This window comes from Canis lupus, chromosome 17 (assembly GCF_048164855.1).
Source record: "Canis lupus baileyi chromosome 17, mCanLup2.hap1, whole genome shotgun sequence".
Lineage (NCBI taxonomy): Eukaryota > Metazoa > Chordata > Mammalia > Carnivora > Canidae > Canis > Canis lupus.
In genome coordinates this window covers 24285441-24300475 of record NC_132854.1, presented here as the reverse complement: position 1 = coordinate 24300475, position 15035 = coordinate 24285441, and the positions used below count along the sequence as shown (strand labels likewise).

Here is a 15035-nt window from a genome sequence, read left to right as displayed (position 1 = left end):
CATCATAAGAAAATTGAAACAGTAGGGCAAAATAAACTTGAGTAGAAGATTGAACAAAATAAAGATGATTAATATGGAAATAAAACAATAAAAGATAGTCAAAGAAACTAAAATTTGTTCTGTGAACAAAAGGAGCAGAAAAAAATGACCCCAAAAAGGAAAAAAGATTCAAATTGTTGCATTTAGATGATTCCACTATGAAATGTTTAAATTAGGCAAAAGGTAGGGAAATAAATAGATACAAAGTTGACTATTTTACCACTTGGTAGAAGAGCTATCAGGAAATGGGAAATGGTTATTATTGGGTATATGTTTTTGTTTGGAGGACGATGATGATGTTCTAAAATTTATTGTGGTGACAGTTGATAGTTGTGCAACTCTGTGACTATACTAAAATTGCACACTTTTAACAGGAGAATCCTATCTCAGAGCTATATGTAAAAATATCAACATGTAACTATCCATCCCAGGCTATATTATTGAATGTTGTATTATCTTCAGACAAGATATGGCTGTACTTTATCTGAAATTGAATAAATGGATTCCAATCCAATAAGGCAAAAAAAATTATCAAGAATTGTCAGTATAAATTTAAACTTTAATAGCCTACAAAATGTAATGTTAATAATGAACACAAACTGAGCTCATAGAGGTAGAACTTAGAAATCTATATTAAAAAGTATATGTACTATCAACCTAATTGGTTGCTGGTGGCAGTGCAACTGGAGCAACAGTCACAGATTTCTCAATTCTGAGAGTCCAAAATAAAAAGGGTATGCTGTCTAATATATGCACAATACAGCTCTACTTCATACTATAATTGTAACTAAAATTTCTCTAGATAAGCATGCAATAAAAATTTCAAAATATTTGGGCTTCAAACTAAATTGATACATAACTGAAAGGCTTGAATTCTAATGTGTTAAATCACTAAATTAAAAAAAGGCCTAATTGTGTGCAATTTCAAGATGAAAACATTCTAACTTCTAACATACTCTATAATCTTATATATTATAGAAGACATAATAAGTGATTAACAGGTATATTAAAACTTTAAACACCACATTAATCGATGTATAAAGTGACTATCTTTTAAATGGTATCTGGAGGGATGCCTGGGTGGCTCAGTGATTGAATATCTGCTGTTAGCAGAGGGCATGATCCCGGGATCTGGGGATTGAGTCCGGTGCTGGGCTCCTTGTGAGGAACCTGCTCTCTCTTTGCCTATGTCTCTGCTTCTGTCTCTCAAGAGTAAATAAATAAAATCTTTAAAAAATTACATAAGTGGTATCTGGAAATGCCCAAAGAAACTAAATCGTAAATATCCAATTGTTTTTAATAATATAATCAGTTTTATATGTAAAGAAGATATTCCAATATAATAGTAATATTACTTAGCCATCAAAAAGAATGAAATCTTGCCATTTGCAATGACATGGATGGAGCTAGAAGGTATTATGCCAAACAAAATAAGTCAGTCAGAGAACAACAAATACCATATGATTTCACTCATATGTGGAAATTAAGAAACAAAACAGATGACCATAGAAGAAGGGAAAGATAAATAAAATAAGATGAAAATTGAGAAGGTGACAAACCATAGAGATGCTTACCTCTAGGAAACTGAGGGTTGCTGGAGGGAGGTGTGTGTGGGGGAGGGAAGGAATAATTGGGTAATGGGCATTAAAGAGGGCACTGATGTAATGAACACTGGGCATTATATTCAACTGATGAATCACTAAGTTCTCCCTTGAAACTAATAAAATAATTAATTTTTAAAAGTAGCATACTATTACTGGACTATAAATTGAAAAGAATCATATTACACTGATATTTTCAAACTATCACTAAGTTGTTTGCAACATTTTAATATTGACATTCACTTTGTTTAGAAATGAAACAATTCTATGGAAGAAAACAATATCATTATTTGGAAATAAATGAGTTGATTGCGTGAAGATTACTGCATACTTGGCTTTGGTAGCTTATAAAAATTGACCAGGTCTGAATGTCAAGCAGAAATATGATTCAAGGGAATTGCCTTTTTTGTAATTCTAAGTTTTCTATGCCTCATCTCCAGCTCTAAGGAGTAAATCAAAGCAAAACATTGTTTTTGTTTTGTTTTGATTTTAGACGAAACTATTGTCTTAGCTTATTCTAGACACCAGAGAAAAAAGTAAGGAGACGATGTTTATCAATATATAAGACAAACAAAGACATACAAATTTGGTCAAGGCTTACCTATGTATTCTGTTCTGGATTAACAAGTATAAATTTGTACTGAGATTTCTGATGTTATGCCTGTCTCCTAATGACTATTCTAATGAAAGTTTAATTTCTGTTTTATTTAGAACTGGAATCTATCTATCTATCTATCTATCTATCTATCTATCTATCTATCTATCTATCTATCAACTATCTATCTATCTATCCTGGAATTTCTGTTCCCTGTCATGCTGAGGAGTCTCTTTACTTCCCCTCTCCAACTTTTGGTGCATGTGCGTGTGTGTATTTGTTATTTTAGTAAGATTTTCCTTATTGTTTCTGATGGTGCTGTTCAGAAATCTGCCATTTTGTTTTTGTTCCTGTGGATAAATTCCTACACCTACCTAAGTTCCCAGAACACTGAAAATCCTTTCCTGTTCTGAGTGTTCTAAAGTTTCACAATGATGTGCCTTGGTATGATTATTTATTTTTCAGGGGCTCTTCTAGGCAATTTTTGGTCATATTCAATTAAAACATTCATATATTTGAGTGGTGGGAATTTTTCTTCAGTTATTTATTTTTACACCTCCATTTTCTCTGTTTTCTTTTTCTTTTTTCTTTTTTCTAAAATTCCTATTTTTAAGATGGATCTAAAAAGTCCTGGACTTGATCCCTAATGTGTGTTGGGTATACTGTCAAAAAATTTTTTTAACTTCCATGTACTTCACTCTCTGGAATAATTATTTTTCCAAATTTTCTATTGAATTGTTCATTTCTATTGAAATGTTTTTATTTAATTTATTTTAAAAAATCCCTCTATGTACTTTTTCTTGCATCTTATTTTTATGAGTGTAACTTTATTTTCCCTGAACGTTATTTTTTTTCTTTCTTATTTTTCTCCTAGTTTGTTTTCTTTTTAGCTTCCACAGTATAGACCTTACTAATGGAGTTGAGATTCTTCATAAAGGCATGCATTAAAAGCATGAGTTTATTGAATTTTAACTTTAGGATGGAAAATGAGTGACAAAATTTAGGAAGTGAACTCTCATAATATTTTCAGATCTTTCCTGTTGGACTTGCCAGATGCGACTGAAAAGCTATTTTCTCCTAATGTCAGGTAGATAAAGTTATCACTGCTGGCATTTTGGCAGCCAAGAAAGTGAAGGGGGCTGGATGTCTCTGCATTTCTTATCTAGTATGTCTGTGATCACTGAATCTCCCTGTTTTTGTCACAGGACTCAGACTATCAATTCAAATTGGTGTCCTCCATATAAGAACCTTGGCTTTCTCTCCAGATAATAAAGATCTAGATGTCTGCAAAGAGAAGAGTGGCAGTTGCTCAACACTGTAGGACAGGATGGGATCTTCTCAGTTTACCAAATCGTCCTTACATATCTCTTTACCACTAGATCCAAAGTATAAAGGTTTCCAGTTCCCAAACATTTTTTTATAATAAATTTATTTTTTATTGGTGTTCAATTTACCAACATACAGAATAACACCCTGTGCTCATCCCGTCAGGTGTCCCCTCAGTGCCCACCACCCATTCACCCCCACCCCCCGCCCTCCTCCCCTTCCATCACCCCCAGTTCCTTTCCCAGAGTTAGGAGTCTTTATGTTCTGTCTCCTTTTCTGATATTTCCCACACATTTCTTCTCCCTTCCCTTTTATTCCCTTTCACTATTATTTATATTCCCCAAATGAATGAGAACATATGTTTGTCCTTCCCCGATTGACTTACTTCACTCAGCCAGTTCCCAAACATTTTAAAGATTTCTTTATTTGAATGTAGTTCTCATCATTTTTTTTTTATATAAATGAAATCCAAGCTGGAATTTCTTTTTTTTTTAAGATTTATTTATTTATTTATTTATTTATTTATTTATTTATTTATGATAGACACAGAGAGAGAGGCAGAGAAACAGGCAGAGGGAGAAGCAGGCTCCATGCTGGGAGCCCGATGAGGGACCTGATCCCGGGACTCCAGGATCGCGCCCTGGGCCAAAGGCAGGTGCCAAACCTCTGAGCCACCCAGGGATCCCTGTAGTTCTCATCTTTTTTCCGCTCATAGGCTGGTGGTGGCTTTTTTTTTTTTTTTTTTTCATCTAAATACTTGTATATTTACTCATTTACTTTGTGTATTCTAAAGCTTGTGGCTGTTTCCTCCTTCCCTGCTTTTGCTATCATTGAGGTTTTGGTCTTTTAAAAGACTTTGCTTTAGTTTTGTGGAGTTTTGAGAAGGGACGGTATCTAGTGTCAGTGTACTTGACGTTTTGTACTGATCGTAGATTCTCTATTGAATTGTTTCTGTTTGACATATCTAGACTGCATGCTTTGTTTTTTTTCCTACTTGAGTCAGGACTAGAATTTGACAAGCCATTTTAGAGGCAACAATGATTTGAAAAACATGCCTAGTTTTGTTGATATAAAATATTTTTAAATTGGATAAAAAAGAGCAGCTACTTTAATGATCTAGTGATAAAAGTAGTTAAAGGTTATATTTACTTGGATTTCATTGGAGAAGTACTACATCAAAATACATCAAAATACAAAATAAGCCACTCATAAATAAAACCAATTTCACGATTGAAATTCAATTTTAAATATCTTTTATAGTAATTTGAAGCTATTAACTTTATCATTAAAAACTCTTTATGTCATGCTAATCATCAAAGTCTCTAGTGTTGAGCACATTTTAAGATTGCTGAAACACAACAGAAATCACCTCAGAAATGTGGAGTTTCTAATCAGAATGCCAGCTAATCACCTCAAGTCTGTGGGTTTCTGGTTACATAACCGATTATTAAAGCATATGGAATAGGATGACAGGTGGCTCAGCGGTTGAACGTCTGCCTTTGGCTCGGAGCCTGATCCCAGGATCAGGGATCGGAGATCCAGTCTCACATCCAGCTCCCCTCCAGGATCCTGCTTCTCCCTCTGCCTGTGTCTCTGCCTGTCGTGAATAAATAAATAAAATCTTTTTTAAAAAGTATATGGAATATGACTGTATATGTATATATATTAAAAGATTTATTTATTTATTCATGAGAGACACAGAGAGAGGCAGAAGCACAGGCAGAGGGAGAAGCAGGCTCCTGGAGGGGAGCCCGATGTGGGACTCAATCTTGGGACTCCCGGGATCACGCCCTGAGCTGAAGGCAGATGCTAAACCACTGAACCACCCAGACATCCCTATGATGTAGTATATATTGAAACAAACCTCTTTGGTCAGGAAAAAGATACTTCTGTGCTACCATTTTTCATGAAATCAGATCAAATTTGATGAAGATCTCTGGTCTATGGGTACCACTACACCCTATTCTCGTCATGTAAAGAAATTGAACATTGGGTTTTCTAAGGTACTTTTTTTTTTTTTTTTTTGCTAAGGTACTTAATGTATCAAGAAAACCTTTTATCTACACTGTTTTATGAGGCACAGACTCCATCACTCTCACATAATGACAGAAAATCATTGAAACAAAAATGCTTACTATCCTGCAATAGCAATAAAAAGCACATTTACCCTGAACCAATGCATCCTTTATCTTGTAACCTTAGGTATATAAAAGGGAGATAAACTGAAACTACAAGACTCTTCAGCCTAAGTTATTGGCTCAGTATTTTCCATTGGTCTAATTTTAAATCAGCAAGAAGGCAAAAATGGGATTTTAACTCTATTATTCATCATTTCAGTATTGTTTTTCAGAATTTCCCTTGTGAGACCAAATAAAGAGATATGCAGTATGCTATATGCCAAATTGATTGGTATTTATTGTAATCTAAACATAAAGCATGAATTATTTTTTTTCTGCAGTCTGAAGAGGAAATACACATTTATTCAAAACAACTAATCTTGTTGGTATAATCCACAAAGATAATAGCTGCATAAGAATTAATGAAATCAGAGAGAGAGAGATAAGCCATTAGAGACTCTTAACCATAGGAAACAAACTGAGGTTTGCTGGAGGGGAAGTGATGGGGGGACCAGGTAACCGGGTGATGAGCATTAAGGAGGGCACTTGGTGTTATACACAACTGATGAATCACTGAACTCTCCCTCTGAAACTAATAATATACTCTATGTTAAGTAACTGAATTTAAAAAAAATAAATTTAAAAGAAGAATGTAATATTTATAATAAGTTTAGAATTGTTTTCTGATCACATGTTAAATTTTAAGTCAGAATATCACCAGAGTATTTATCTAGACTAATAATGGATTGAAGTTGGCTTATGTCACAGTGGTCAAATGCTACTTTTGATTCAGCTTTTGCTATGATATAGAAATCAAAGCTCCTTTATATTTAATATTTTGAAACGATATCAATTGACATATAAATGTGTTTCTATTATCATGTGGAAAAATATAATAATTATCATGGGAACTATTAGTTTGGTGATTGTCAAGAACTTTCTAATAGCTAAATAATTTAAAAAAATAAGAAGTTACAATGATTAAACAGTATAGTTAGCTAAATACCACTAAGAAAAAAGAACCTTTGATAGTTTATGTTTACCTGAAAGAAGAGAAAGATGCCAGGATTGGCTGCAGGTACTTTCTGTGAATCATGATCCTAGGTAGGAGAACTGAGGATGCAGGAAGAAGGTAGTAGGTAAAGGAAAATCCAATTTAAAAAGTGTTATTGAGGGACACCTGGGTGGTTCAACAGTTAAGCATCTGTCTTTTGGCCCAGGGCATGATCCTGGAGTCCTGGGATCGAGTCCTACGTCAGGCTCCCTGCATGGAGCCTGCTTCTCCCTCTGCCTGTCTCTCTCTCTCTCTCTCTCTCTCTCTCTCTGTGTGTGTTTCTTATGAATAAATAAATAAATTTTTTTTTAAAAAAATTGTTATTGAAACTGCTGTTACATTACTGGCAGCTCATTTATGCCAGGTTTTCTGCCACTCCAAATTCTGCTCCTAAAGGAAGACAGCTGAAGCATTAATCCATACTCTTTGTTGGACATTTTCTCTCATCCACTGATGTTAACTGCCTTTTAGTTCTGATAAGCATTTCTAGATGAACATAATCCTCTGATTTCAAAGAAGTCTCTGAGATACAGAGTACAATTACAGTAAGTTAATGGATATATATCATCTGCATAATAGTGCTTTTTAAAAACTGTTTGCATGACACACCTTTTCCCAGGAGGTACTTTCAATCTACCTTATATTTATAGTGAAATTCTTATAGATAGCATACAGTTAGATCATGTTTTTTAATCTACCAATCTCTGTCTTTCAATAGCATGTTTAAGCCATACGTATTTATGATAATTACTGATAGGGTATGTCTAAATCTGTCATTTTGTTGTTTTATTTTGTATTCTTTCTAGTTTCCATTTCTTTGTTTTCTTTATTCAATATTAATGAGAGTTACTTGAACATTTTTAAAAATTCCATTTCAGTATACCTATAGGGATTATATATGTCTTACTTTAGAGCTTTTTAGTGGTTACTCTAGGTATTCTATTGCACATACATAACATCATGGTTTACTGTTGTTCACATTTTTTCAGTTTCAGAAAAGTATAGAAACCTTGAACCATTTTACATCCTTTAATTTCCCACATTTATAGTATGACTATCTTAAAAATCTCCTCTCTATATTTAAACTCATACTAGATAATATTATAATTATGGTTTCAACCATCAAATATAATTGGGAAAACCCAACAGGATAAAGAAAATGGATTGTATTTAGCTACATTTTTACTTTTTACCTTATTCTTTCTTCTTTCCTGATGCTCTAGCTTCTTCTTTTATCATTTCCTTTAGTTTCATGAAAATTTTTGGCTACTATTTTTGAATAGGTCTGTTGTTGACAAATTTTCCTAGTTTTCCTTCATCTGTTAATGTATTAAGTTTCTCTCCATGCCAGAAAAATATTTTAATTCTTTTTTAAAAGATTTTATTTATTTATTTATTTATTTATTTATTTATTTACTTACTTACTTACTTACTTACTTACTTACTCTAAAATGGGGAAGAAATATTAAGCAGACTCCACACCTAGCTTGGAGCCTGATGCTGGGCTCAGTCTTACGACCCTGAGATGATGACCTGGGCTGGAGCCAAGAGTATTATACCCAACTTACTGAGCCACTCAGGTGCCCCAAGGATATTTTCATTCTTGAAGGGTATAAAGTATATAAAATCCTTGGTTGAGGGCCACCCTCCCTCCCTCTTTTTTTATCTGTCAGTGAAAAAATTCAGCAATTCCTTTCAGCCTACATTGTGTCTGATTAGAAATCCACTGTTTTTCTTTTTTTTTTAATTTTCTTTTTTTAATTTTTATTTCTTTATGATAGTCACACACAGAGAGAGAGAGAGAGGCAGAGACACAGGCAGAGGGAGAAGCAGGCTCCATGCACTGGGAGCCCAACGTGGGATTCGATCCCGGGTCTCCAGGATCGCGCCCCGGGCCAAAGGCAGGCGCTAAACCGCTGCGCCACCCAGGGCTCCCCCCACTGTTTTTCAAATTGTTTTCCCCACCTACTTAAAGTTTGATTTCTCTATGCTTTCAAGATTTTTTATTTATCTTTACTTTTCAGAAGTTTGATTATGATGTGTATGGGTGTTCTTTAGGTTTGTCCTATGTGGATTTGCTCAGCTGTTTGTAGATTTATAGCTGTTGCCAAAATTAGTTAGATGATACAGCCATTATCTCTTCCAATACTTTTTCAGTGCCATCCTCTCTCTCCTCCCTCTTCAGAATTCCAATTAACAGTGATATAAATCTCTCTTTTTTAGAGATTTTATTTGTATACTTGAGAGAGAGAGAGAGAGAGAGGGAGAGAGAGAGAGAGAGAACAACCAGGGGATGGGAGCAGAGAGAGATGGAGAAGCAGACTCCCTGCAAGTAGGGAGCCTGCTGCTGGGCTTGATTACAGGACCTTGAGATCATGACCTGATCCAAAGGCAGATGCTTAACTGACTGAGCCACCCAGGTGCGTCAGATGTAAATCTTTGGTTATATTTCAACAGGTCCTAGGCTCTGCTCATATTTTTTTCAGTATATTTTCTCTATATTGTTCACATTTTATTATTTCTATTTTTCTATCTCCAAGTACACAGATTCTTTCCTCTGCCATTTCTATTCTGTTGGTAAGCCCATTTATTGAGATTTTAATTTTAGTTATTAAATTTTTAATTCTAAAATTCACATTTGGTTTTTAAATGGGTTTATTCCAAGCCTAACATGAGGAATCCTTGTGGTATTTAGAACGTTCTTTACGTTGATATTCTGGTTGTAATACTGTAATATATATTTTTAAGATGTAATTAGAGGGTGAAACAAGACAGAGTTCACAAGATCTCTCTGTATTATTCCTTACAAACTATATGTGCATTTACAATGATCTCAAAATAAAAGTTTTAGTAAAAATTAAAATGGTATAAAAATCTGCTCTGTCTTAACATTTCTATATAACCATAATATTCAAATAAGATTTTATATTCTCATGAAGCTGATTACTCTTTATCCTAATTAATAGAACTACATTAAAAATTACACCAAATTTAACAATTCATACAAAAGCAATAATTTATTTTATCTTGAGGTCTTTTGGTTCAGTAGCTCGAGAAGGGCTTAACCATGTAATTCTTGGTTGTGGTCTCATGGACTTCAGATAGTTAACAGTGGAATCACAGTCATTTGAAGGCTTTAACAGGGACTGGATGATTTATTCACATAGCCAGAAAACTAGTATTGACTGTTGGCTAGTGCTCTCAGTTATCTATTTGCACTTCTGAGGATATTTAATTTTTGTTTGTTAGTTTAATTGAATGGTGGCTGACTTTCTCCAGAACAAGTAATCCAAGAGACCAAGTTGGAAATGGTAATGCCTTTTATGATGTAGTCTAAGAGGTCACTTATTATTACTTCTTCAGCAGTATAGTCACTATATGGTGACAGCCCTATATTGTGTAGAGGAAGACTATGTAAGTCCATGAAAATCATTAGCCTGGGACCATTCAGGCCACTGTGGAAACCAAATAAATGAAAATATGGTAATTTCACTAAAAATACCAAATAATTCTATATCAATACTAAAATATGTTTTAAAGCTTAACCGCAATAGTAAGTCTTTACCTTTGAAATTTAAATTTCAAAAATAACTAGTATAAATCAGTGGATACAGTTTGTGAAATCACACTTCTGATGACAAAAATAATTAATATATATAATAACATTTCTGACATCAGAGTCATCTAGTTTCCTTAATTTACACCTATGAAATTCACTAATAATAATGAATATGTATAAACACCATATTTCAAAAATGTATCATTGAATTTCTCACTTGCTTTACACTCTGAATTACATAATTTTCAGGAAAACAGGACAAAGTTTTGTTTGTTAAAATTATTAATTATGAACAAGCACACAAAACTGTAATATGAAAATAGAATCCCCACTCCATATCATTGTTAAACCCATCTAGATTTTATGTTGCTGATTACAGAGTAAACATATACTTTACCCTGAAATTGCCATATATTAATACACAAATAAAATAGAAAAATAACATATGCAATGCTAAATATCCAAGAAGATTTATTATGTAAGGCTTAGATTATTCTTTGAAAATGACTTTTATAACATGGCTTTGAACATAGTAGAGGTTATGTTTTTTTATAAAATCTGGTCCCAGGTGTCTCAAAAATCAACTAGGATATGATTAGGAAAAAATTGTTCTGATTTTTATACTACATTCCCTTGTTTATCAAACATATTTAATAATAACTGTGGCCAAATATTACAATAGTACCTACTCTGGAAATTTGAAAAATAGACACAACATAATGTTGTTGATAAAATGCATATTATTTTTTAGTACTGAATTATATAGAAACTTATATTCAAAGTTACAGATGCCCATAGCACATTTAAATAGTAATGGCTGTGGCAAAGGCTCATAATTATGTAACTGGTGTATAAAGCAAATTTCATTAAGTTCTTCCATTAGCAATAATCTATGCAGAGTCTCCTCTAGGGAGGACCATCTTCTATTCTGAAAGTTTAAGTTTAATTGTTAATTATCATATACAATCCTCTGTAATAATACTAATTAATTTCTCAGTGGCTGTACAACTATCCTCAGAACTGTCACCTTGCCAGTTGACAAGAAATATTGTGATATTTTAATGTTCTATGAGTACAGAACTGCAGAAGACATAGTGAAGAGAAAGATTGTTGAATGGCAATTGGCAATTTGGAACCAGACAATCTTTTCCCTTCTGCTCCATTAAAATCCTCAATACTGTTTAATGAAGACTATACTAAAAATTTTGGAAATGCCTCTGTGAAAAAACATTCAGTCATCAATGATATTTTGCATTACATTACCCTTGATTTAATGGCTTACTTATCACATTTGTTTTGTTTTAGTTTTTATTTTCGTCACCCACTGTGCATCATAAGTACTGTCGTTAATCTCCATCACCTATTTTATCCATCCCCCAACCCATATCTCTTCTGGTAAACATTTTTTTTTCTATAGTTAAGAATCTGTTTCTTGGTTTCTCTCTCTCTCTCTCTCTAATATTTTCCTTTAGCTCATTTGTTTTGTTCCTTAAATTCCTCATATGAATGAAATCATATGGTATATGGTATTTGTCTGTCTCTGACTGACTTATTTCACTTGCCATTATACTCTAGATCCATCCTCATTGCTGCAAATGGCAAGATTTCATTCTTTTTTGTGGCTGAATAATATTTATCGTGTATGTACATGTATACAGATACATACACATACATATAAATATAACAAATCTTCTTTATCCATTCATCTTTCGATGGACACTGGGCTGCTTCCATCATTTGTCTATTACAGATAATGCTGCAATAAATATAGGGGGGTACAGATCTCTTTGAATTTTTGTATTTTTTGTATACTCAGTAGTGCAATTCCTGAATCAAAGAGAAATTCTATTTTTTTTTAATTTTTGAGGACCTCCAAACTGTTTTCCACAGTGGCTGTACCAGTTTGCATTTCCACCAACAATGCAAGAGGGTTCTTTTTCTCTACATCCTCACCAACACTTATTGTTTCTTCTGTTTTTGACTTTAGCCATTCTGACTGGTGATATCCCATTACAGTTTTTGTTTTTTTAAGATTTTTTAAAAAAATTTATTTATTTATTTTCATTCATGATAGACATAGAGAGAGAGAGAGAGAGGCAGAGACACAGGCAGAGGGAGAAGCAGGCTCTATGCAGGGAGCCGGATGAGGGACTCGATCCCAGGACTCCAGGATCATGCCCTGAGCCGAAACCAGATGCTTAACTGCTGTGCCAACCAGGCACCACCCCCATTACAGTTTTGATCTGACTTTCCTGATGTGAAGTCAAGCATCTTTTCATGTGTTTGTTGGCCATCTGAAAGTCTTCTTTGAAGAAATGTCTGTTCATATCTTCTGCCTAATTTTATTTTATTTTATTTTTTTTTTAAAGATTCTTTGTTGTTATTTTTTTTTTTTTTATGATAGTCACAGAGAGAGAGAGAGAGAGAGAGAGGCAGAGACACAGGCAGAGGGAGAAGCAGGCTTCATGCACCGGGAACCCGATGTGGGATTCGATCCCGGGTCTCCAGGATCACGCCCTGGGCCAAAGGCAGGCGCCAAACCGCTGCGCCACCCAGGGATCCCTCTTCTGCCTAATTTTAATTGGATTATTTGGTTTCTGGATATTGAATTTATAAGTCTTTTATGTATTTTGTATACTAACTCTTTATCAAATATGTCATTTGCAAACATCTCTCCCCATTCTGTAGGTTGCTTTTTATTTTTGTTGATTGTTTCCTTCACTGTGCAGAGGATTTTATTTTGATGTAGTTCCAAATAGCTTATTTTTGCTTTTGTTTCCCTTGCCACAAGGGACCTATATATTTTTATATTTTTTTAATATTTAATTTATTTATTCATGAGAGACACATACACAGAGAGAGAGAGAGAGAGAGACAGAGGGAGAAGCAGACTCCATGCAGGGAGCCCAACGTGGGACTCGATGCTGGGTCTCCAGGATCAGGCCCTGGGCTGAAGAGGCGCTAAACTTCTGAGCCACCTGGGCTGCTCTATTTTTATACTCTAATGAGAACCTGAAAAAATGCTTATCTGTCTATTAGAAACAAAATAGATAAAATTATGGCAAAGTATTTTATAATTATAGATTAAATCACAGGCATAGATATTTAAGGGCAAATTATATAGACATCTAAACTGATGTAACTATCAGAATTTATATTTTAATAATTGTATGCATAGTCCAAAACTATAAATCAAATAAATATAATAATGATTAAGATGATGATGAATGATGAATAATTGGATTATTGGATTAAATGATGATAAAGGGGGCACCTTGGTGGCTCCAGTTAAGCATCTGCCTTAGGTGTAGGGTCATGATCCCAGGGTCCTTGGATCAAGCCCGGCATTAGGGTCCCTGCTCGTGGGAAGTCTGCTTCTCTTCTCCTCCCTACCCTACTTGTGCTCTCTGTTTCAAATAAATAAATAAATAAATAAATAAATAAATAAATATCTTTTTAAAAAGGATGATAAAGGATTGAACAAATGTCTGCATGCTAGATACTGCTCTAAGCATTAAATTGAAATCTTTTTTTCTTTTAATGAAATTGAAATCTAATTCACTACGACTTTGTTGGGGCCCAAATTATAAGCCAGAAATGTTATAGCTCTGTACATCCTAGGCCCAATAAGTGAGTCTGAAGTTAAATGGCAATATGTTTGAATTAAAAAAATTGTCCCTGTTTCAATTCTACTATCCATATGTCTGGAATCAATTAGAAACAGAGAGAGATACTCCAGCTATAATAACTTAATTATCAAAGTCCATATAGCACTGGACATCTAATTTTTCTGAAGCATGGACACTACCTGTTTCTTTTCATATAACCATATGAACATCTACTTAAGTGGTAAATTGAAGATAGTCTAGAAAATTTAGAAATATTAAAATTGGGAAATAATACAGTCAGATCATTTTAATTTTACATTAGATAAAATTGGAATACCCCATTAATGTCAAAATTTCATGAGATATGGCCCAGTGTTGGTAGAACATATATACCTAGAAATCTCCTAAATAATGTTTTCCTGTATTTCATAAATCCAAATAATTTCTTTAAGATTATCTTCATTGGGCATCATTTAAGTTTATTAAAATTCACAAACTTCTTTAATGTTGACAAATATACACAGTAATATCCACCATAAAATCATACTACATATGATTTCTACAACTGTAGAAAGTTGTCTCATTTACCTTGACAGTCAATTTCCTTTTAAAACCATCTACCAGGGCAACCCAGGTGGCTCAGCGGTTTAGCGCTGCCTTCAGCCCAGGGCAGGATCCTGGAGACCCGGATCGAGTCTGACTTTGGGCTCCTTGCATGGAGCCTGCTTCTTCCTCTGCCTGTGTCTCTGCCTCTCTCTCTCTCTCTCTCTCTCTCTCTCTCTCTGTCTCCCATGAATAAATAAATAAAATCTTTAAAAAAATAAAAATAAAAAAAATAAAAACTATCCACCAATCTAGGGCATCCATTGATCTACTTATTCAAACAATATTTTTACATTATGTAAATTCTATGGTATATAATCTTTTTTTCTAACTCCTCTCATTTTTCATAATTTGAAAGTTATTCACACTAAAATTATTGTATCTATGGATTTATATTTTTTGTTACTGTAGGAAAGCATTTAGCCATTATTTAATTTTTTCCTCTTCAGTTTATACATATGGAAGACTGTATAATATTGTCACACAAGTCACTGAAGCTCTTCCCGTGCTCTATTTTCAAGTTCACTAATATT

General features: G+C 33.8%; 1 long non-coding RNA gene across 1 annotated transcript in view; it reads right to left on the bottom strand.

Moving 5' to 3' along the window:
* Window positions 1-4137: 4137 nt before the first annotated feature.
* LOC140607964 (uncharacterized) overlaps window positions 4138-15035 on the bottom strand; it is a 37364-nt gene continuing 26466 nt past the window's right edge. The window contains exon 5 of the long non-coding RNA XR_012009885.1: window positions 4138-5158. This is a non-coding gene — a long non-coding RNA (uncharacterized lncRNA). The remainder of the gene's footprint in view (window positions 5159-15035) is intronic.